Genomic DNA, 25,678 nt, shown 5'->3' with positions numbered 1-25,678 from the left:
GTGGCCGCACCGGTGCTGGGCAGCGCTCCTTCCCAAAGCGGGCGGCGGGGCGGGGTTGCCGAGGCTCAGAGGTGCTGCTGCGCGGGCTCAGGTTCCGCGGGGCAGGGGCTCGTGAGCCCCGGTCCCGGGAAGAGTGAACAATAAGGCAGGGGCGGCTGCCCCACCGTTATTTCCCTGGGTCTAATAAAGTGGGGCTCGCCGCCGTCGCGCCCGCCCCCCCCTCCTGCCCGGGGTGAATAACGGTTTGCAAAATGAGGCGAAAATGGGCAGAATCTCAGGGCTGTGTGGCCGTTCTTGCACCCCCGTCGATATGACGTTAGTTTTTCATTTGCCAAATCTCTGGTTACTTGCAAAGCCTGCTCTCGGCCGGGAGCATCGAGGGATGGGAGGGCCGAGCGCCGCGTTTTGACAGGAGGAAGTGCCGAGGGGCGGAGGGCGAGGAGGGCGTGATCGGGCTGCCTGGTGTGTGTGTGCGCGTGTGTGTGTGCGCGGGCGTGTGCCTTCACACTCACCGCGAGCCCCGTGTTGCACGGTGCGTGAGAAGAATGGCAGGTAGCCACCCGCAGCACCTCGCCTAGCCTCCTTTCTTTGGGCGAGGTTCCTGAATCTAGCAAAGTGTGAACAATAGGGAGCTGAGGAGATAGTCGAGGGATGCTGCCGCGCGGGTGGCGGGGGCTGCGCCGCCGCCCAGAAAACCTCGGTGGCCGGCCGGGAGGGAGGTTCATTTCATTTAGGGTATTTCCACCCCGGTCTCCCTGGGAGATTCTTCTGTGCTCGCCCAACGTCCCCTCCAGCTGCTCGCCACACCCCACCCCACCCAGGGATTTGCGCTCTGGCATGGATGGTCGGGAAGGAGGAAGAAATGGATCAGGGGCCTCAGAGAGCTGGGTGGGGTGGGCGCACATTCCGGGAGGGGGGCGTGTGCCTGGAAGCGCCCGGGGAGAGCAGAGCAGAGGGGACGGTGAGTCCTGGCGGCCGCTGCCAGGTGCCGCCTCTGCTACCCTAGACGGCGGAGCCCGGGTTGGGCAGCACTCGGGGCGGGCCCTCCCCGGGCGGCACAGGAGTAGCCCCGGCCACCGCCTCCAGCCAACTCGGGTCCCTTTCCCATGGCGACCAATCAGAGCGAGGCTGGCTGGGCGGGAAGCCGTGAGAGGCTTTTATTGCGGCGCGGGTGGCGGCCCAGAGCTGCCAGGACCGTCTCCCGGTGTTCCAGCCTAACGGTCTTGCTCGCCCCCCCCCCCCCCCCCCCGCCAGGAAGAACCCCGCCCCGCAGCCCTGAGGGAAGAAGATGGAGCCCAGGTGCCCCCAGGAGGTCCGGCCCGCCCATGCTCGCCCACTCGAGCCTCTGTCACGCAGCCCCGGGGCGTCCCTTCCGCCCCCCAGCGTGCACACTCTGCCCGTGTCTTCCCGGACCGAGCTTGTAGCCTGGGAGGGCGCAGTGGCTGGGAGCACCGACTCGCGCGTGCGCCGACCGGCCTGCTGCGGGCCGGGGGCGAGGCTGGGGGTGGGGCCGAGGGGGGTTGAGGGGACCCTCAGCCGCCGGACGGCCCCCGCGCGGCAGGTCGCTGGTCCCTCCGCCACCTGGCCGAGGCCGCACCGGGCTTGCCCTTTTCTGTGGTGCCGGCTGGTCTCCGCGCTTGCCCTCCTCCCCTCGAAGTGGGGGCGTGGCCATGGAGACCTGCTCTTTGGGGGGCCTTTGGGAGGGATCGCTGGGCAACCTTTCCACCACCGTGAAGGGTGTAACCTTCCGTGTTGGGATGTGCGGGCAGGCGCAGGCTAGTACCCGTCAAGGGAGTCCCGGATTGGGATGCGGTGGCTGACCAGGCAAGGGTGGCATTCTGATCAGTGTTCCCTGGAGGGAAAGCGGCCTCAGTCCTGCCCTAGGACTGTGAGGATGGGGACAAGGCAGAACACCAAACGCACACAAGCTTGCCTAACAAAAGAAAGAAGTTGAACGGTTTTCCAAAGAGAAATCATTTTCCATTAAAATATTGATAATTCCACAGTTAAAAAAAATCGAAGCCTTCAAATCAAAGGGTCAGGGTGAAAATAAAAACAGTATTATATATACGTATGCACATATATGTAAATGTGTATACGTAGTAATAATTATTATAATAGTAACATTATTATTTTTTCCTCAAATGTATGTTCAGGGACAGTGGTAGTTCAGTCTCCGCGCTCTATACAGTACGTATGACAATTTAAATACAATGTATGCTACCCTTAACACCAAAGGAAATCAGTCCTGCAGCCTGCCTCATTTTGGTATCTTTTGCTCTTTCCGAATAAGGTGAAAGGTTGCGGAATCACACAGCAAATTTGAGTTTATTCTAACAGCAGTTCTGGATGTTTTGTGGAAAAATGGAATGATTTGGAATGGTTAAGTCGTGTTTATCTGGCAATTTTACAAGCCTCTTCCAATTTTACTTGCTAGAGTAGAGGAATGAATAGGACTGACTGGTTTTCTAACAAGGTAGCACTGATTAAGAACAAAGGACACCTTTGCTACCTCACAGAAGCCAGCTAGTAGGTATATGAGTACATACAACGTCCCTCACTAAATGAATCATCAAGGTGTGTTTCAGTCAGGTTTGCTGTGAGTACAATTATGCCGAGCTATATTATTTTTGTTGATTTTTATTTGAAGGTCAGAAAGGTATGTTTCTGAACAAAATGCAACTGAATATAATATAGTTGTACTGAAGAATGTGGAAGAAGTTGCACGACTCTATCCCAAAACCAGAAAGTTAATTTTTCTTTCGACAAATATTAGCGTAGATTAAAATACTGCAAATAACTCAGAATTTGTTTAAAATTTAACACAGGTAGACACAAAAAGAATATAACGCAGACAGTGTGGAAGTGTGGCCTGTCCTTTATTTAATAGTTTTTGAGTTACTATTCCTGCTGTGAAGGTTCTAAATATCTACCAATCATGTTGCTTTCATTAGTCCAAAAATTTACATTTTTTTAAAGTCACTTTTTCAAGAAGCTTCCCCCTTCTTCCCTCAACAGATTGAATTTGTTGACTTTTTTTTCCCAGGTATGTTTCCTCAGGATCTACTTTTTTAGAATTAATACTGGAATAGCAGAAATTAGCAGAGCATAATCTTGCTCAATAAAGGAGGTTTATCCCAGTCTCTTTGCTAATTGTTTAAACTAAGGATTTGTTGACCTCACTGGTGAACTGTTTCTTGAGCTTAATAGTACAAGAATTAAGGCAGTAATTGTTTGCAAACCCCCCACCAAACCCAAAAATTATGGTATGGGTGTGGTCTTAGCGCAAGGGCTGTGAGTGCTTACTCAAGGCGACGGATCAGAGGGAGCAGTTAGTCACATGAAAACCTGTAATTCTAAGAGTTTTGCTTAGTGGTTCTCTTTGGAGTCCATTCATCATTAATCGAGTTCCTCAGATAGGTAATATGTAGTTTAATGTAAGTAATCTGTATCTATATTTTTCTTTCACAGGGAACAAGGTCTTAATTGCCTCTCAAAGTAAATAGCACCATTTTCTCATTCAAAACCTAATCTTTACACATGACAGATGTTTTTGTTTGCTATGGAACTTGGTTTCTTAAATTATAGACAGCATCTTATAAACTTTACACTGGTTGAAATATGAAATATGGACTTGGGAATTTCTGATCCAACCACTTAATTTTTTAAGGTGACAAAGCCTCTACTTAATAGGAGTTTGATGAATTCCCCATATTTACGTCTTCAGTGTTAAAGCACCGTGGCTGCCCTCCAGACAGAAATTGACTTCAATGCTACTGGCAGACCTCCAAAGATATTTTACAGACAGTCCTTCCTGTCTTTGTGCGAAATGAGTGATTGACTACCTGTTGCTAGCGAACAGTATGGACTTTCCCTGCCAATCTTGGGTTTGTGGTGATGGAGAGCAGAAGCAGTCGGCAGGGTGGAGAGAGATGGGGTCCCACCTGCCACTGCCAGTCTTCTGGGAACAGGCAGCCTGAGAGGAGACAAAGGCATGCAGAAAAGGCTCTCTGGTACTGTTTAAGTATTGAGTCTTAGAGCCCACAGATATTTCATGGTGTCAGGATAAATATTTTAATGTCACTTCCATAACTGATAACTCCTCAGTGTAGTGTTCTGACAAATGTATAAGCTAAGAAACATCTGGATCTTTAAAAGAAAGGGCAGCAAATTACAAATAGCATTTTACTAGTACTTAAAAATGGGTTACAAATCAGACAAGATTGGAACCATAAATCAACTGGCTATGTAGTAATAATGAGTACTTGAGTTTTGAAATAAAAAAGACTAAGGTTAAGGTTCTTTGAGTTAAAAAGAGGAGAAATGAGTAAAATTCAGAAGAGAGTTTCATACATGTCTTGAAATAGGTCTCTGAGCAATAGTGTAAGAGACGCCCTCTTAGGAAGACGGGGATGCCCAGGGACCCCTCTGAATCCTACGGATTAGGTGTCTACGAGGCCCAGAGTTTTTTCCTGCGAGGAAACAACCCTAGTGAAACAGTCATTGATAATACAGGTCGATGTGCTTACTACAGTAGGGCAACAGCATCCAGAAGTCCATCTGAAGGTCACAGTCATGTCACGTTTAGCCCTTTTTGTTATCAGTATTAACTCTCGGTGCCAACCCTTAAAACCATTCACTGATGTAAAGGGATGTAAATTATTTGGCGTTGCTAGTGGTGTCATTATGCCCTTTCATTTCGCACTTTTGAAATGCTGTCTGTCTGCTGAAGATGCTCATTAGGGTCATTGCCTTTTGATGTTGGTCTGCGTGCCAAATGGCAGTCTTTCTGGCAGTTTCCATACATTACAGTTAAGGCGCTTTTAGGCCTTGTCTACACGCAGCCACTGATTTAACTGTTTTCAGCTAGGATGACACACTTCTACCTTCCTGCACTATTAATTTAGTTTCCGAGCAGTTGGAGACCAAAACACGACTACACTGAAAAGATAAGCCCTTTGCTCTGTCTTGTGTATGTGTGGGTTTTTTTTTGGGGGGGGGGGGAGAAAAGGTTTTAATGTACCTATTGTGCATTCTTTTTCTGCCAGATATATGTAAATATGTTTTCCTTTGAATTCAAAGACCACATCGCTGATAGGACTTGAAAGGCTTCTTTCTATCCATTCTGTATTCTCACCCAGGACTTTCTGATTGGTAGCTGCCAACACTGGTCTGTTTTCTGTCGGTGTCATCCTTGAGATAACATGTGACAGGCCTTGGTATCTGATTACCTCATCCTTTAGGAATATCTATAGTAATGTCACAGCACTTGAGATTGTGTTACATTAGGTATTCCCTCCAACCGTTGATCACATATATTAATTGAGTTCCAGCTCTGTGGGGAATTACAAAGGACTGAGATGGAATACTTTCTGCTGGCAAGAAACCTAGAGGGTAGGATCACATAGAGTTTAAGAGGGAGCGGCCCACAACCCCAGGTTGAAAGCCCAGCTGTACATATCCCTTATTTGCCGTCCGATTTGGGGCAAGCCCTATAGCTTCCCTAAGTTTCAGCTTTCTCTTCTGCAAAATGGTAAAATTAGCAGTGCCCCCATGTTAGAGTGGTGAATATATTAGAGATCACAGGACTTCAGTGCGTGTGAGCCGTGTTTATCGATGAGAAAGAGAGGTGTATATGGATCTAGAAAAACATAATATTCAGACATAGTGCTCTTTCCATGACCCAAAGAAGGATATTATGAGAACATGACTTCTTCAGTGACTAGAGCTTGACTTTAAAAAATCTTGAATATGCCTGCACTGTCATGTTGCTTGTGAATATGTTAGAGAGAAAAGTGATTCTCCTTATAAGGCTGAAAGCCATCAGCACAAAGGTTGATGTGGGTTTCATGGGGCCTGAAGGATGTGCAATTTTGAAGGGCCTGTTTAAGGAAAATAAAAAACTCTTCCACAAAATTTAGGAGATAAGTGACCATGAGAACATGTTGGCTTTGAGGCGCCTGGGTGGCTCAGTCGGTTGAGCATCCGACTTCAGCTCAGGTCATGATCTCACGGTCTGTGAGTTCGAGCCCTGCATCAGACTCTGTGCTGACAGCTCAGAGCCTAGAGCCTGCTTCAGATTCTGTGTCTCCCTCTCTTTTGACCCTCCCCCATTCATGCCCGGTCTCTCTCTCTCTCTCTCTCTCTCTCAAAAATAAACATTAAAAAAAAAAATTAAACAAAAACATGTCGGCAGGTCCCCATGCCACACAGCCTTGGAAGGAGCCCATGTAATGTGGGGGCCCTGCAGACATCTGCCCTAGTGCCAGCAACTGTGTTTCGGTCTGCTTGAGTCCCCTTGCTTCAGAAATAGGTTGACTGTTCCAGTTTGTCAAGCACGTGTCTCCTAAAGGTTGTTTGTGTAGTGCTTTGAAGATCAGAATCATACATCAAAATCAAAATTGTTTTTAGAAAGAAGAAGCCATTTGACCTCTTTATTTTACAGAAAATCTTAAGTGAGACTTGAGTCGATTTAATATTTCTCCCTGCTTATATTTTTGTAAATTACTATCTGGAATAAAATAAAGTAATTGCTATTATTACGCAAATGAGTCAGACATAAATGCCCTACTGGCAGGGCAGGAAGTATTTTTGCCAGCTAAAGACATATGCTGTGTTGGAAAAGAAACTCAGATTTTGTGTTAGCTATCTACAAGGAGAGAAACTGCATCGATAATCCCCATAATTATGTCTTAATCATCATCGTACAGTCCCAGACTTTTGCTCTGCATTCTATCATCCAGTCTTTATATCATTTGTTCACTAAATATTTATTGAGTGTGGTGTTCTGGGAATGCAGTGGTAAACATACATTGTCTCTGTCTTCATGGAACTTCCAGTCTAAGTGTGGAGGAATACAGACATTAAACCAGTAACATACATGTAATATTTATAATCCCATATTCTGATAAAGAAAAATAAGGACGGGAACAGGATACTCTAAAAGATTATTACAGGGATCCCACCTTTGTGTGGTTGGGGTGGGGTGAAGAGGTGACATTTACAAAACTCTGTGAAATAAGAACAGATGGTATTCTCATTTGAGACCTGGTTGATTGACTACTTAATTCAACAAACAGTGAATCACAACACCCATTCGTAAATTCCATTTAATTCAGCAAACTTTCCTGAAATCTTGACAAGGCCAAGTTGCTTCCAGATTGTTTTGGGTTTCAGATTATAAGGTCGAGGAAGCTATGCTTCTGCCTCTGGAGTTCACCATGTAGTGTGGGAGACAGACATACAATCCTTATAAGTAGAGACATGAATTAGATACCATTGGAGCACAGGGAAGAAAGCCATTAACTCTGCTTCAGACCCCCTTAAGCTGGGCCTGGGCCTCCACTCCCTGGAGCAGGAAGCAGAAGTGATTCAGGTGGTGGAGAGATGAATGCATAGGGTGATGCTGAGGGAACAGCATGGGGGGGCTTGGGGAGAAGTGGCCCGATAGTAGGGGGGAGAAAAGATCTGTGAGGCCAGATTGTGTCAGGTCTTTAAATAGAAGCTGAGGCCGTGAAAATCTTAAGTAGTTTACAGGGGTGAACCTGGGACCATACGTGCATAGTTGACTCCATCTTCTCATGTTCTGAAGTGAGGACCATCTGAATACACACAGCATCAGGATGTGAATTTGCTTGGCATCTGCCAGAAGTGAGGGAATGGTGACTGGGGGGAGGGGCAAACCAAGAGCTTTGGGTCTGACAAGTCTAGTTTGAGTGCCCTCATTGTAAGTGACATTCTGTACCTTGCTGCACTTCTGGGCCTGCCTCCCTCTGTCTGTAGAATGGGGATCATGACACCTCCGTTGTGGGTTTTGGTGAGCTTAAATAAATCTCATATGTAAAACAAGTTAGGCACTCAATATGTGCTTTTCAAAAGTTCATCTTGAACGGAGGTTTTCTTTGAAATGTTTAGGAAGCATGTGTACTGTGAATATGATGTGCAAAGTTCTGTCCTGGAGGCTGAGGGAGAAAACAATAATACCATACCAGTCCTACAGAAGCTTTCAGATGGTTGGGGAGGAAACGCTTAGTTCAGACAGTTAGGAAATCATGAACGTTACTGTATGAATCATTGCCAAAAAGAAGGAGGCAAATACTAATTGTGAGAATTGTTAAGAAAGACAAAAATCATCTCATCATCTCGGTTTGTTTTAATGTCCAGAAGAAGGTGTTGGACAAGCTGGTATTTGATGTGGACCCTCACGGGCACAAGGACAGATAAGGAGAGAGAGGACCCATTTCTCTGTAGGACAGCATGTGTCTAGCTAGAGAATTGGTCTTCAAGATCATTGAAAACAGACTGGAGATTGGGCCAGGTCTTATTAAAATCTTAAACGCTAGACAAAGGAGAGGGATGCTGGAGGAAACATTTTCTAAAATATTTAACGTTATATTCCATGATAACACTTGAACATCTGCTGTGCTAGGCTCTGTGTTTGATGCTAGCTTTGAATTAACAGAGAAATAGGAGGAAACTGGTAGGGATCACTGCAGTACTTGGAGGGAGTGTTAGTTTCTGTAGCTGGACCAAATAGTGTTAGGAAAAGGATTTTTGCTACACAAAAATCAAGTTTTATAAAATTTTATAAAAATCAAATTTTTATGTTCCAGAGGGGCTTGTTAAAGGAATCCAACCGTGATATAGTTTGTAAAACAGATAATCTTAGGAAGTACACTTGTAGTGGTTTTGGATAAGGATAAAAAAGGCACACAGCTGAGAGGTTAGAGATGACAAATGACTCATCTGGGGTAGATGATAGATCCAAAATGGTAGGTGACTGGGAGAGAGAAAACTTTTTAAGTTGCAAACCCAAGGGAATAAAATCATGGAGCTGTCAGCATGATGGGGAAATTGAGAAAAGGCGTTACCTTGAATGAAAGATAGACCTCAGTTCTACATAGATTAGGTTTTAGAAAAAAAAATTGGGCGTCCTGGTATCTTAACTTCTAGGTCAGTATTTTCAACTGTGAGTGGTAAAATCTATTCAAATAGACTTCCACCAGCATTGAAAAAGCAGGAAAGGAAGGATGGAAGGAAGGGAAAAATAGAGGAAAGAGGGAATGGAATGGAATGGGAGGGAATGGGAGGGAATGGAATGGAATGGGAAAGAGAGTATGTATCTTTGTAGCAAGGGTAAGTATTTTGTGAAACTTTTCTTGACCCAGTTGTGATGGAAAACATATCTAATTATGGCTCAGATAAAAATAATATCATAGATAGAGGAATATAGGATTAGACAGAGGCTAAGCCATTTTGTGGGGCAGAGAAGGTGTAGGGCAGAGACCTAATGGTTTAGGGGCATAGGGAGCAGCAGTGACAGCAGAAATACTTGCTGGGCATCTATGCAGTCTTTTAGCTGCAGGTGTACAACAGAGCTCCAAAACTCAACGTACAATATTTTGTTAGCCTACTATCTAGTGGAGAATGAAAAGGCAACTGGGAGTACCAGGTAGCATCTAAAGCCAGATATGTGGCTAAGATTTCAGAGGCAGAGGAAAAATTACCTGGGCGCTAGGGCAGTTGGAGAATTCTTCCCAGTATAGTGACAGCTGGAGGCTTTGTAGTCAGGATTTTGCTTTACATCTAGGAAGCATAGATGAGGTAGGTGATGTGTTGCATGTTTGGGAGGAAGATGCAGGAGCCCAGCTGGGAGCGGGGTACCAAGAAGACTGAGGGATCATCGTAGTCTATATTTGTATTCCTTTCCAGTGGAGAGAAGACATCATAGATTACAATCAGTGTATTGTGCAATCTTCATTACACCCGGAAATATTTATGTTGTAGTTTTTATGTAGCATTTAGAATGGCATCTTGTCCATAATTTGGAAAGTGATATTGAAAAAAAGGGGGTGGGGACCAGAGCCTAGTGGTGTGAACACCTGGTAGAGAAGAATAAAGTGGACAAAAGTTGGAAACAAATGGTGTATATAATACTGATTTTGTTTTTTTAAAAAATGTCTGTCATTCACTAAGACTGTAAAAAGACACCTTTTTTTATACCATCTGAGTTTTCTCTAATGAGCATACATTGTTTTGTATTCAGATTGTAAAATAAATACTGTATTAAAAAGTGGGCGGTAGTCGTTAAAAGTGGATATGTGTGTAAGAAAGATGAGGCACAAGTGGAAAACTGGGGGTTTGAATCAGAGGAGAATGGGGATCTTAGAGAAGTTTAGTTGGGTAGTGAAATTCACATTCTCAGAGCCAAAGACAGAGGAGGAGTGGATAGCCAGGGTATTTGACCACAAAGAAGGAAGAATGGGGTGTTGGGGTGGGGAAAGGCTTCAGACTGGGGGGCCATCTGGGCACAAGGGAAAAGAGCCAGGTCATGAACAAACCTTTCACAGGACAACGGGATGGGGTCACCTGAGAAGAAGAGGATAATGTTAGAGGGTTTTCTCCCCATTGGTTTCATTTATCATGGTAGGTGATAATTTTTAGACACCATTTTATTTTCTCGCACCATTGCCCATGATATCTGTACCTTTATTCTATACCTTTAAAAAAGGTTTGTTGATAGCAAAACCCTTTGAAGTTTGTTCAGTTTGTCACAAATGGGCTGCATTGTTTTTGTGAGATTGGCAAAAGGGGACATGGGCGTGACTGACTCCTGATGTTCTTTTATTCATGCTGCGTCTCCCAGTGTCCGTTTCGTCTGTGTGAGATGCTGCCAGTTGCTAGTTAAGCTGCAGTTGCTGTATGAGAATTGGATTCAGGGTGCAACATGGAAGCTTAAAGATCTGCTGTCAGGAGCACGAGGAGATGCAAATCCAGCACAAGCTCTTTGATCTGAGTTATAATTACACATTATCTTCCTTTCTTAATTTAGTATCTCCTTGTAGTGTTATAGAGTGGTGCATACTGTAGGGGGAGCCTCAGGGGCCTTTGACATCAAACTTGGCATTTTGCACCCTGGGTCTTCTGCTTTCTGTGACCTTGAGCCAGTTATTTAATCTCTCCAATGCTCAGTTTATTTCTCTGTGAAACAGGAATAATAATACCCGCCTAATAGGGTTATTGTGAGGATGAAATGAGGTAATTTATGCAACTGTCTGGCACGGAGTACGCTCAGTAATTTTTTCCCATTTTCCTTCTTTCTGTTAAAGTTCACAGTGAAGGGGTGTACAATTAGTGTTGGATTTAAGTATTGATTATAATTAGAATCACATTTTTTCCCATTTAGTTTTCATTCTCTGAGAGTTCAGGATCACCATGAATTGCAACTGAGTTAGAAACACCATGGCTGATTGCTTAGCTGTTTGTTTCAACTCCTTTGGAAGCAAAGTCTGGTAGATCTTGGTTTTGAAAAAAGTAGAATTAAAAAAAAACAACTTGGCTTATATAGGTTCTCCTTTCTATTTGCATAGGGTTAATTTTAAACCTGTCAATTCACCATAATAGTAGAGCCATAAAATTTAGTGTACTTAAATAAATGGTTGCTGCTAAAGATCATATTGGTGACACTTCATTAATCTGGAAGTCATTTGTCTGGCATCCTTAAATCTTTGGAACATGAAGCATGAAGAATAAGGGAAAAAAAGAAGAAGTAAGAGAAAGATGCCTCTGGATAGCCAAAATAGATATCCCAAAGCCCATGCATTTAATTGTATGCACTTGACCCATAGGGGAAGTCCTTTAGCCTTTTTTTTCCCCCAGAAAGAGTGCATATATTCTTAGTTAATTTCCTAGCTTCTACCACATGTAGAAGGGCTCTGAGACTCAAACTAGAATCAAGGAAACATGACTATTAGGTATAAGTATATTTGTAGTATACTAGTAGGAAGATGTAGTAACTTGAATGGATGGAAAAATTATGAAAAACAGATTCAAGAACACAAAGTTCTATACATGACAAAGTTCCAAGGGAATGTCTGTAACATAGTGCAGCATAAATAATGGGTGTTCATAATTAAGCCTCATTTGGAAGAGCCAACTATTGGCCTATCCAAGCAGCAGGCAAAACTTATATGGATTAGTTTTTGGAGCATGTGTCTTTCATATTCAGCTCTGTCCTACGTAATGAAGGAGGTATGATTTCAAGGAGTCTCTGTATAGTTGCAAACATGAAACAGACATAGATGTAGGTACCACTCTCTTCACCAGTGGTAAGTTGGAATGAAAGGTAATATAATTAGTGTTACTCATATGGAGAAAGCAGTCATGAGACATTCTAATCCCCAATGATTTAGGACAAAGGATATTTCATATTTCATTCCTATAGAGTGACCTTGTTATATATAGCCTCTCAGCTCTGCTTGAATTCCACAGCTATTTACTTACCATTAAAAGAAGTTGTGTCAGCCAGCGTCTCTCTCTTCTCCATTACATTATAGTCCATATGCATTGGGATTAAAGATCCTAACTATTCAAGCAATTAGAATTCATTGGTTGTAATTCCTCCCTTTCTTAAATTTAATTTTTATTCTTAGCAAAATGACATGTCCACAGTGTTTAAGAAGTTAAGTCATTTTATAAAACATGAAACATTAGTCCCCTGCCTCAACCCTTACTACCCTTTCTTACCCCTCCGTTATCCTTCCTGTTTCTGATTTTGACTTCCCTGAAGCATCCACTTTCTATTCATTTAGCTGTTTCTACCTTTTTTAATGTCCATATTTATACTTTCTTACTTTGTCAGTTTCAGGCATTATTTATTGACTTTATTCTCTGTGGGTTTAGTATTCGTACAATACTCTCTACCCCCTTATTTCCTTTACCTTGGCCTCCCAGTATAACAATTTTTCCATTTTTGATTTAAACAATATTTAATGTTTACATTATCATGACCATGTAAATATTATTCACAGCTGAGCGTTGAGCAATTATATGATTTTATTTCATTTCTTATATAATGTACTCTTTCCTGAAGTTTATGATGGCCTTAGTTTTTCTTTGCTTAGTTTTCTACATACCTGTCACTAATTCATTATCCACCTCTCAGACTGACATGTAAATTCCCTGTCAATATGTTCAAATGTGGCTATTTTCTTTCATCTTCAGAGGGCATATATCCTAGACCTTATTCTCATTCTTCACTTTTGACTGTTGGTGATCTATGCTTGCAGCAGTTAATTTATATTTGCCTCATACACAATTCTCTAGGTTGGAAATTGCTGTCTCCAAGGACTTGGAAGGTATTGCTCCTTCAAAACTTTTGTTTTCTAGCTTTCATTGTTGCATTTGTGACATCTAATGCTTTCTGATTTGTAATATTTTGTACAAAACTTATTTATTTCTCATCTAGAAGATCTTAGGATCTTCCCTTTGTTACAGCATTCTGAAATTTCACAATGCTGTACTTTGTTGTAGGTCTGTTTTTATTTATGGGAGGTAGGTTCTCAGTGGGCCATTTTGGTCTGGAAATTCATGTTTTTCTGTGCTAGGAAATGTTCCTGCATTATTTACTTGGTATTTTCATATCTCTGTTTTTTCTCTTTTCTCTGGAGCTCTTATTCAGAAGTTAGATTGCTCCTCTAATTTTTTTTTTCCTTTTGTCTTCTCTCTCCTACATTCATTTCTTTGTCCTTGAAACTCTCCACCTTTTACTTTCTGGGAAGTTTTGTCAGCTTCTTGCATTGGATTTTCTATCTTGCTAGCATGTTTTTAATTTCTAAGAATTCTGTTTTATTGTCTGACTGTCTTTTTGGTAGTTTCCTCTTCTTGTTTCTTGGTACAATATCTTTTATATTTCTGAGTATTTTAGAAAAATTTTCTTGTAATGCCTGGGTGGCTCAGTCAATTAAGCCACCACCAACTCTTGGTTTGGGCTGAGGTCACGCTCTCACGGTTTCGTAAGTTCAAGCCCCATGTCGGGCTCTGCCCTGGCAGCGTAGAGCCTGCTTGGGATTCTCTGTCTTCTTTCTCTCTGCCCCTCTCCCACTTGCACTATCTCTGCCTCTCTCAAAATAAACTTAGAAAACTTTTCTTGTATCCTGTGTTATCTCTTTATCCTCTGAATCCCCCTTTATTATCCTTTAGTATCTCCTCTTGTGTTTCATACTGTTTCATTTTATTTCTCAAATTATAATGGTCCTTAGCCACTTATTAGTAATTGGGAGTGAGACAGTAAAAAGCTCTGGGAAATCTCTGTGTGGGTGGGCTTCACTGCAGGTTGATACAATGGGTGGGAAACGTCCACATCCATTCACTAGTACATGCATTTTCTCTTGGGCTGATCAGTTTAAGAGAGTTCAGTATTTTGCAGCCCATGAGGTAAAGGTCTAACTATTGTTTTTCTCTGAGCTGAATGGTTTGAGAGTATTTTTACCCACTAGTCAAGATTTCACTGAATCCCTCTATTTTTAGTGGGGGCACTTCTGCTGTCAACAATGCCTGGCATTCCCCAAGAGCAAATTCCCTGGGATTTAACCTCTCCAGCTAATAAACATTCAGTCTTCCTGGACTGAAGAAGAATTCAGCATGGGAGAAGAGATACAGGGCCCTCAGCCTCCTGCAGCTTATAGTTGTGTGCATGTGTGTTGGGTTGATGTTAGTGGTATGAGAAGGGTTGTTGGCTTTAATTTTGAAGCAGCATGCGAGAAACTTCTGATGACCTCTTTGAAGGATCACAATTGCTACAAGCCAGAGCACACATTTGAAATCTCTCATCTCACATGTTCTAATAGGGCATTTGTGAGATTTAAGAATGCCAGCAGAACTTTTTTTTAAATGTTTATTTATTTTTTAATTTTTTTAACATTTATTCATTTTTGAGAGATAGAGACGAAGCATGAGTGGGGGAGGAGGCAGAGAGAGGGAGACACAGAATCTGAAGCAGGCTCCAGGCTCTGAGCTGTCAGCACAGAGCCCATCGCGGGGCTCAAAGTCATGAACTGTGTGTTTATGACCTGAGCTGAAGTCAGATGCTCAACCAGCAGCCACCCAGGTGCCCTACTGTTTGTTTATTTTTGAGAGACAGAGAGACAGCATGAGCAGGAGGGGGCAGAGAGAGAGGGAGACACAGAATCGGAAGCAGGCTCCAGGCTCTGATCTGTCAGCACAGAGCCCAGCACGGGGCTTGAACCCACAATCCATGAGCTCATGATCTGAGCTGAAGTTGGACACTTAAGTGACTGAGCCACCCAGGCACCCTGAAGCTTACAGAATTCTTAAAGGAAAAGGTTAATGTTCCAGGGGTGCATCAAAAGCAAAGACCTAAGAAGATGAATGTTGGAGGGAATTGATAATCCAGGGAGTTAGGGTCAGTTGTGAGGAGGTTGTTCTGTTTGAAGAACCTTTCCTCAACTAAGAAGTCCTCAAAGATTCCAGGGTGGCCTGAGACTCCACATCTCTTGGATATAAAGACAGGGCTTGGCAGTGATGCTGTGAACCAGAATAAGAGCAGTTTCATGAACACATTTGCAAATGGCTGTGTCCCAGCCTTGTTGGGTAGCAGGAACATTTATTAGAAACATTCATTTAATCCAATATTTATGGAATAACTCCAGTGTTCCATGTAGTTGGGCTGCAAGTTGGAGATACAAGATGAATGTATTTGGTAGCTTTGTAAAAAATTCTAGACCACTTTCTAAATTGTTTTTGGTTACATTTGTAATATTTATTCCTTTGCAATGACACCAAAGACAACCTTGAAATGTCAGAAAAAGATAACTAAGAATTATTTATTCCTTTCTCCGATTTTCCCCTTTTGTGTATGTAAGTTAAAGTTATGCATGACATGTTTAAAATTTAAAATTTTCATTAAAGAAAACCATCTGTCATAATGAAGCAAAAAAGGGACATCGTGTGGTATTCTTTGAAGATAAGAGATTGAAAATGAGTCCGTTAACTGCCCTAGATTACAATTTGAGGTCATTTTGAGCTAAATTGGCTTTGGAATCAGAATTTAAATTATTGGTCAGACTCAATTAAGATAACTGGTCGTGTAGACAGTTCATTCCCCTTCCTCCCTTCTCATAAAAGGAACATTTTTATTGTTATAAATACTTCTTCACAGCTAAGTTAGATACAGGGATATTTTTTAGAAGATAAATATTTTGCACATTAATTTATTTGGGTATCTACGTGTATTTTGTGTCTAAACCAGAAACCCGTATAATCATTTATTATTTGGTCTTCTAGAGATATTCATGACAGATCCTTTTGAAGTCACTGGGGTGTAAATCAATACATTATTCTATGTTATATTTCTGCTGCCCTGTGCAATATTAAGATAATAACTATCACAAAGTCAGACATTTAAATTACTTTAATTTAAATACAATAACAATAAATGTGTAGTGGGGGGATATTTTAAGGAAACAAAATTTATAAACATGTGTAATTATCTCAACAGCCTGTGTATGTGTTTCTAAATATTAAGCTTTTTGTTTGTGATGAGTTTAAAATTATATTCTCTTTTAATGAACTCAGTGTGAGAGATTTAAAATGATGAACTCCATTGTTAACTTAGACTTCACTTTCATCTGTTTTGCTTGTTTATAGACCAGAAGAAATAAATCAGTTCTTTTTCTCTTTTGTTACACATTCATTTAGAATTTAAAAGTTTTTACAAAAGAGAATAATGTAAAACTTCAGTGAATATGGTGGTGTTACCTGTGGGGCTGGTTATGTATCTGATGCTGTTTGGAGAATCCAGGTGTGTAAGTGACTTGCACTGGTTGGACCCTGGAACTTGACAAGGAAACTCAAATACCTTGAGTGATTTACTGATGTCCCTGAAATGATGGGGGAAACTGATGGTGTGCAGATGTCACAGGCAGCTCCTCATTAGCAGACAGAGTCACTTGTCCTGGGGGTTGGGGCTGTTCGCAAGAAGATGGGTTTGATTTAAGCCATAATCACTATATTGGGATGCCTGGGTGGTGCAGTCAGTTAAGCATCTGCCTCTTGATTTTGGCTCAGGTCATGATCTCACGGTTCATAAGATTGAGCCCCACCTCAGGCTCTGTACTAACAAGGTGGGACCTACTTGTGATTCTCTCTCTCCCTCTCTCTGCCCCTCCCCCCTCTCAAAATAAATAAATAAACTTTTTTTTTTAATGCCATAATCACTGTTGACCTACATCTCTTCTTGAAATATTTTCACTGTAATTAAATTTGAAGTCGTCTTATCTGTATCTGACTTCAGACCTTAAAAAGTATCTCTATATGGGCGGTGCCTGGGTGGCTCAGTCAGTTAAATGTCCAACGCTTGATTTTGGCTCAGGTCATGATCTCACGGTTTTGTAGGTTTGAGCCCCGTATCAGGTTCCCTGCTGTCAATGTGGAACCTGCTTAGGATTCTCTCTCCCTTGCTCTGCCCCTCCCATGCTTGAGTGTGCAAGCACGTTCTTTCTCTCTCTCTCTCTCTCTCTCTCTCTCTCTAAGATAAATAAAAATTTTAAAAAGGATTGCTCTAGAAGATGTTTTTAAAGGAACATAAAAACCAAATTTACATTTTAACATTTAAAACATGGATTAAAAAAATTCATATGCAGAGCAAAACAATTGAGTCATTGATGATTGTTGTTGTTGTTTAAGACAATAGATGGAAATGTCCTGTAGTATGATTAGAATCTCTTCATAACCCTCTGTAGGTGGACATAGGCAAAAACAAAAATAATGTGACAAGCAAGGTGTTTATTAAGGCAGCTCTAATGACCTATCCGGTAGGTTTGCATTTTCTTGGAAATTTCAGTAAAAAATCACCAAGGAACCAATCAATTGGAAATGCTTCTTAAGTTATTATCTTGAGATTAAGGTCACATGGACATAATTTGTAGTTCAAATATTCCATTTCCTTTTTTTAAATATTAAAAAAAAAATGTTTACTTATTTATTTTTGAGAGAGAGTGGGGAAGGGGCAGAGAGAACAGTAGAGAGATTCCCAACACAGGGCTCAGGGCCTCCCACTCAGGAACCCTGAGATCATGACCTGAGCCAAAATCAAGAGTCCAGTGCTTAATGCACCGAGCCACCTAGGGGCCCAAAATTCCATTTTCTTTGTAGCATTATTTTGCTAAATGGATTTCAGTTAATTTTCTCCAAAAACATAGTTTTTGTTGAATTTAACAATAATTTGGAAAGCCACAAGGTTTATAAAGGTACATATGAGCTGGATGGAGTACCATAACAATGTAATTTCTTAGTCTTATTTTGGAATTGATAGTAAATCTTAAAAATGACGAGCTTTCTAAAGGTACACGCCAGACGGATCATTCTCTGTTGAAAAATGAAGTGCAGTTTCTTAAAAAGAACGTAGAGCTTAAATCCTGTCTCATACAAGTTGAGTTTCCTAGATTTGGGGAAAAAATTAATGTATTAGAATCTGTAGTTGACCATAGCTTTAAATATGACACAAAGGGTTTAAAAATCTAACTTGTCATTGTTTACAAAATATTGGCAAACTAGAGCTAACGCCTTGGTGTTATTGTGTAATCTTCTGTTGAAAAATAAACAGTGGAAATAATTGTAGAACCTCTGGGTTTAGCAAAGCTTGTTGGTGGTTCTTCACATCCTACTAAAAAAGCAGGCTGTGTTTGCATACTAATCACTCTGTGAAAGGAAGCCTGCCTTATTTGCATTGTGCGGGCACTGAGAAGTCCAATGGTGCGCCTGAGAAAAAAAATGGGGGGATTGTAATTGTTGTTCTCAAAAGGGTTTTTATTCCATTCAAGTGGAAACGCTGAATGCTGGAGAATTAGTGCAGTGTTTGGTGGGAGAAGAGTCCCTTTTGGCCACTGTAATCCCTGTGGTGCGATCCCAGTGAGTCAGGATCCTGACCACTAGCTAGGGTGAAGAAGAAAGTGCCTGGTCTCTCTCAGAGGCCTCTGCATTCCATAGAGATCTCTAATTTTGTAGGACCTCTGTTGGTTTTGCATCCAAAAGAGTTAAGTTGTAATTCTGGCAATACATGCAGTGTTGGAAGTCTCAGGACAAGTCAACGTGAATCAAAAAAATCTGAATTTCAGTAGGCTATGTCTTAGTGGGGAGGCACGATACACACCTAAGTAAATGATGTGGTAGTTCTTTTTTTTTTTTTTTTTTTGAGAAAATATTTTATTTAGTTAATGCCTTGCAGGGAGCATTTGCACCTTCTCCCAATTGATTTTAAATGATATATTTGAAATAACCTGACAGCTCCCCCTTTTTTTGCCTCATTGTATTTTCAGACTCATTGGTTGAATATGAACATTGAGCATAAACAGTAGAAATGTTCTTAATGTTACTGAGGCTTTCTTTTCCTAAGATCTGACAGAATAAGAGAGCTACTTTCAACATGTGCGTCTTCTACCATGTAGGACACATGGTCAAGAAGCCTTTTTCTGATCTTGTAATCCTAACCGCTTCTCTAGCTGACACAGCCATGTGAGCTACTATAGTTTCCAGACCCCCAACATGGACATTAGTTGGATGGGAGGTAAATTACTTGGTACTGTTCTAATAACCCTTCCATGTTTTCAGCATCTTTCACAGACTTCTGCACAGTATACGGTGTTTGCAATTAGACTTCAAATTTTACAAGGGAGGGAATATGCCATTATCTGTGTACACGTGTTTTGACACAATGATTGTGTGTAATCACGGAGACAAAGCCTATTGTTCTAAATGATTTTGTTAGATATTAGAATGTAGGCTACTGATTTAAAAGGTTGTACACAGATTTTACTAAACACCACTTGGCTTAGGTAGGTGTCAATTTGGTTGTTTGACGGTCAAACACAGATCCTTGGATTGATCACCATTTGTATTTTATTTGAATTGGTTTCTGAAATAATCATGCATAGAAAACTGTGTTTAACTTGGGCTTACGTGAGTATTCCATAGACGTAGTGTGTATTTGAGTTGTAGTTGTAAAGAATAGAAGTAGCCAAGATGTAGTTTGAAAAAGTAGGACAGCAGAAGTTAGACTAATAGAAGGGAACAAAACAAAAACACACCATGGTTTCTGCCATTCATAAAAGACCCTACATAGATTGCATAGAAAATTTTCTTCCAAAATAAATACATTAATGAAATGCTTCCCCATAAGTTTTGTTGTAGGCATAGTTTTTAGAGTTTATAGTTAATAATTTAAATTTGAACTCTTTAATAAAATATGAAATGCATTACACATTTATAGGATTGCATAGATTTCATAAGTATGAAAAATTATTTACCAACAAAAACAGCTGGTATCAAAAACTGTGTGATCATCTCAATAAAGGTGGAAAAGCATTTGATAAAATGCAATGTTCTTTCATGATGAAAACACTCAACAAACTAGGAATAGGGAGGACTTCTTCAATCTGATAAAGGGTATCTATGAAAACCCAGAGCTAAGATATACAATGGCCAATAAGCACAGGAAAAGATGCTCCACATTACTACCTGTTGGGGAAATACAGATCAAAACATTGGTGACTCATTGGTTGGTAATATAGCACTTCACCCTCACTACAATGGCAATAATAAAAGAGACAGATAATAACAAGTGTCGCCAATGATGTGAAAATATTGGAACCCTCGTACACTGCTGGTAGGAAAGGAAATGGTTCTGCTTCTCTGGAAAAGAGCCTGGCAGATCTTAAACAGCATTATCATATGAACCATCAATTTCATTCCTCCACGTGTGAAAGCATATATCTCTATAAAAACTTGTACATGAATGTTCATAGCAGCATTAAGAACAGGGCGCCTGGGTGGCCCAGTCAGTTAAGTGTCCAACTTTGGCTCGGGTCATGATCTTGCGGTTCGTGAGTTCAAGCCCCGCATCAGGCTCTGTGCTGAGAGCTCAGAGCCTGGAGCCTGCTTTGGATTCTGTGTCTCCCTCTCTGTCTGCCCCTCCCCTGCCCGTGCTGTGTGCCTCTCTCTCAAAAATAGATAAACATTAAAAAAATAAAAAAAAAAAGAATAGTCAGAAAATAGAACCAACCCAAGTGTCCACTGACTGATGAATGGATACACAAAATGTGGTGTGTGTCCATCCAATGAAATACTGTTCAGAAGTAAAAAGGATGGAGTACCAATATGTGCCACAACATGGATGAACCTTGAAAACATTGTAAGTAAAAGAAGCTAGTCACAAAAGGCCACATATCGTATGACTCCATTTATATGAAATGTGCAGAATAGAAAAATCCATAGAGACAGAAAATGGATTGGTGTTTACCTAAGGCTAGGGGATTGGTGGGAGATGGAAAATGACTGCTAATGAGTGAGGGTTTTCTTTTTGGGGTGATGAAATGTATCAAAATAGATTGTGGTGATGGTTGTGTTACTCTGAGAATCTACTAGAAATCATTGAATTGTGTACTTCAAATGGGTTATTTGTATGGTATGTGAATTATATTTTGATAAAGCCCCCCCCCCCAGCTAGTATATACTGTCATTTGGAAAGAAATAAGCAAACCATAGATTTTTTTTTCACAGTGGAATCTCTGAAAGCCAAAATTTAATTTGTTAAAATTAATTATAATTATTTTGAAAGATGAAACAGAAGATGGTATAAAATGCAGATCTGTGACATTAACACCAACTATTACCCAACACATTTGTCGATGATATACCATGAGATCCCATGTATAACAGCCAAAACTTTGCTTTATTCTTTCATAAACTTTTAGTTGCCTATTTAGATGGAACTCTTTATTTTTCAAAGAACTAGACCCTATTAAAGTTAGCTTCCTGACAGGGAAGAAGGGGAAGGGTCATATGAGAGGCTTCTGGGGGACTGTGACAATATATTCTTGAATTAGAAGGTGGGTACTTGGCGTTTCTCAGGTTAATTCATTAAGGCATGTATATCATATTATGCATTATTCTATATGTGCTAATTTCATAATGAAAAGATTTAAATTCGATGTGATCCCTTTCCTTGAGACATTTGGAGTCAAAGAAAATGTTGAATATGGTATTTAGTAGTGTTTTAATGATGAAAAGAACATATTTACACCATAACTTTGTTAAACTAAATAGATGAAACTTCCTTTGGATAGCCCACTGTAGTCTGGCCTTGAAATTTTATGCCAATGAAGTTTTGTTTTCAGACTTGCTTGAGCTTTTATACAACATAGGTTTGGTTGATGGCGGGGTATGTGAGCTGAGAGATGCCAGAATGGATTTTATTCTTTTGAACAATTCAGAATCGTGGTAATTTTTGCCCTCTTGGTGCATAGCAGGTGCTGTGGGAGACCCGAGAGTGTCCAGAAGGGCTTGAACAGTTTCTTCTCTTCCAGAAAGAGTAGGTAAAGGAGAGAGAGAAAGGGCAGAGTTGGCATGTGCAGAGGCAAAGCCATCGGTAAATCACAGGGATTCACCATAGTCAAAACATAGGAGAGGAGGGAGGGAAAGGAGGAATGGGAGACAGAGGGGCCAGACCACGAACAGTCTTAATAGCTGGGCTAAGGCTTTGAGTGATTCTCAAGGGAGAGAGTCCATGGTAAGGGGTTGAGGGGAAGCAACACATCAGGGTCTTAAAGTAAGCATGAGATTTTTATGTTTATCACAAACAGCATAGGGGCTTCTCAGAAGTCTAAACATAGAATTACGATATGACCCAGCAATTCCACAACTAGGCATACGCCCATCTACCCCAAAGAGTTGAGAACAGGAACTGAAACAGATACATGTACACCTGTGTTCCCAGCAGCCAACGGTCCTGTTATTCACAGTCACCGAAAGGTAGAAACAACCCCAGTGTCCATCAACAGATGAGTGGATGAACAAAATGTGACATGTATGTATGGTGGAATATTAGCCCCGAAAAGAGACGAAGTAGCTACAACATGGATGAACTTTGAAAACATTATGCCGAGTGAGAGAAGTCCAACACAAAAGGACAAATATTGTACAATTCCACTTACGCAACATTTCTAGAATAGGCAGTCTCTTAAGACAGACAGTAGTTCCTGCCCTTGACAGAGAGCAGAATGAAGAAGCTGGGGGTAGAGGGAGCTACTGTTTAAATGGGTAAAGAACTTCTATTTGGGGTGATGAAAAGTTTTGGAAATAGATAGTAGTGTTGGTTGTGCCACACTGAATATAATTAATGCCACTGAATCATACACTTAAAATGATGAAAACAGCAAGTTTTAGGTTATATATTTACTGCAGTTTGGACAAAAAAAAAAAAAAAAAGGAAAGGAAAGGGGCATGTGCTAGTGAAAGTGGCCCTGGGAGGTCCTTGGAGGAGTCAAGCCAAGAAGGGTCGGTGACTAGTGCATGGTGCAGGAGGCCCTGGAAGCTAGAAGGAAGGTGGGGAGGGCCAGGAGAAGTCAGGGTGGGTAGGGACCTGCAGAGAGGGAAGGAATGGATCAGGGTGGGAGGGGGCTGGAAGCAGTGAGGGCAGTATGCCCACGGATGTGCATCAGGAGTGTTACGATGAGTGAATGGCATTGGATCATGTATTGTATCCTCAAGGCAAGGAGATGAGATTTAAGTAAAGGAGAGATACTATCATCCATTTCTTTAAATACTCCTATACTTGAAACCTATCTTATGGAAAAGGGCCCCCATTCTACAAAATCAACACAGAGTAGGAAAGCCACTGTCTGATAAGTAACTATCATAGTCTCATTGGTGAAAATATATAGTCTCCTTCTGTTTACGCTCCTCTTCATTCATGTGTCCATTCATTCAGTCATCATTCAGCAAACATGAGTGCTTGTTCTATTCAAAGTGTTCTGCTATAAGAGTGAAATAATTACAACAGCTACCATTTGCTCTGTGCTTCCCTAAGTAGCAGACTCGCTCTTTGCATGTATTTTCCCATCAGCTGTTCCAGCGGCTGTATGCGAAGGAAGTAATATTATCCCCTTTCACAGATAAGGATGCCTGCTCACTGTCTCGGTGAATAGGCATCTTCCACCCACCTTCTACACCCTGTCTAGACCAATCCTCCACAGCTAGACACACTCCTCCTATTTCCTGTAATGTACCCATCAACAACTCTTGGTAATTCTACCTCCATAATATCTCTGTAGTTTGTAAATTTCCTTCTGTCTCCACTGCCACCGTCTGACTGGTCCTGTCCCATTGTGTCTCCTGTAGACCAGGGACTCACTGTCCCAGCTCATTTTCCATCTTTCAGTGTTGTCCCCTGTGATAGGAGCCATGTCTGGACTCTGAGCACTGCCCACCCTCCCCTCCCCCCACCATCTCAGCAGATAACCTTTCCTCTTGTTTGAAAGAGGAAAGAGAAGCCCTCAGAGAATTCTCTCCCCAGCACACCTGTGCCCACATCCATCTTTGCCTTCCTCATGCTGTGCGGGTGCCTGAGATGACTCTGGTTCTGTCCAAGGCTTATTCCCAGTAGCTGGTTCCTGGGTCATGGCCCCTTAGAGAGTTCGCCCTGCCACTCTTCCCTCTAATGGCTCCTTTTTGCTGTCATCTGAACATGGCCAAGTCTTCCTCAGTTTAGAAATGCCCTCCCTTGCCGCTTGCCCTCTTAAGCTGTTATGTCCAGTCTCTTACCTCGCCACAGTCAGGCTTTAAGCCCCACCCACTAAGACTGTTCTTGCCAGTCACGGATGACCTTATCATTGCTGAATCCAAGAGAGATGCTTCTCAGTCTTTGACTTACCCAATTTCTTCACTGACTTGACCCAACCTGCTCCTGCCTTTGGCTTTCATAACCCCATATGCTTCTGACTTCCCCTGCCATCTCTTAAACATTGGTATTACCCTTCCCCCCCCCCCCCCCCCCGGCTCTCCTTGGCCCTCTTTTCTTTTACACCTTCTCTGGGTTATCTTATCTACTCTTCATTTACCATCTCTGTACTATGCATCAGAATCACCTGGAAGTTTTATTAAAATGCAGATTTCGGGGCTCTGCCCCCAGAGTTTCTGATTCTGTAGATTTGCAGTGGGGCCCAAGAATGTCTATTTCTAACATATTCCCAGGGTACATCTCTAACATATTTAGAGGCTGCCCATCTAGCATCACGATCTGAGAACCACTGTTGTAATGCAGTCAGGATATTATAACAAGTGTAATCTGATGAAGTGATGTCTTCTACCCAGGCCTCAGAAACAGTAGCTGCATACTGCTCTTAGATTAAAATCCTAACTCCTTAACATACCCTATGAGGTCCTTCATAATCAGGCTTATCTTACTCTTCTCAACCTTACCAGTCCCTACCCATCACCTTCAGCCCCAACTCCCATGGGCTCTGTGTAGCCTGTAGCCATACTTCTTCTTACCTCCACGCCTGGACTCTGGGCTGTTACCTCTGCAGGAAATCTTCACTTTGCCTTGCAAATTCTTATTAATCTCTTTGGTTTCCTATTTATAAGTGTAGTTTCATCTAGGAAAGTATCCTCTGACCTATTAAGTCTGGATTAGGCACTGCCTCTTTGTGTCTGCTTCCATAACCTCTCTGGACTCCTATCATATTTATTATAGTACTTAACCAATTCTACTGCAATTGTTTGTTTGCATGATTGTTAGCCTCAACCACCAGGCTGTTCTGAGAAAGTAGATACCACACAATTCTTGGTCATCATTGTATTCCCAGAGTAGCAGAGTGCCCCATACATAGTAGGGGCTCAATAAATATTTTTTGAAAGCACGAATGAAGAAAGATTAAGAATGTTTTCAACTGTCTTAAAAGACTACATTGGACTATCTGCATGGCTCATATGGTGTTTTTAAATTTTCAGAGTGCTGTTATGTAATAATCATTAAAATGCAGCATATATAATACTTTTATGATTTAGTGATTTTGTCATTTAGTACTTTTATAGTATTTCACAG

General features: G+C 41.6%; 1 protein-coding gene across 18 annotated transcripts in view; it reads left to right on the top strand.

Moving 5' to 3' along the window:
• Positions 1-25,678, top strand: part of NCAM1 (neural cell adhesion molecule 1) — a 311,346-nt gene that overhangs the window by 654 nt on the left and 285,014 nt on the right. The gene's annotated exons all lie outside the window — the stretch shown is intronic.

This window comes from Acinonyx jubatus, chromosome D1 (assembly GCF_027475565.1).
Source record: "Acinonyx jubatus isolate Ajub_Pintada_27869175 chromosome D1, VMU_Ajub_asm_v1.0, whole genome shotgun sequence".
Classification (NCBI taxonomy): domain Eukaryota; kingdom Metazoa; phylum Chordata; class Mammalia; order Carnivora; family Felidae; genus Acinonyx; species Acinonyx jubatus.
Note: the sequence above shows the minus strand (reverse complement) of the source record. Positions and strands in the feature narration are given on the sequence as shown.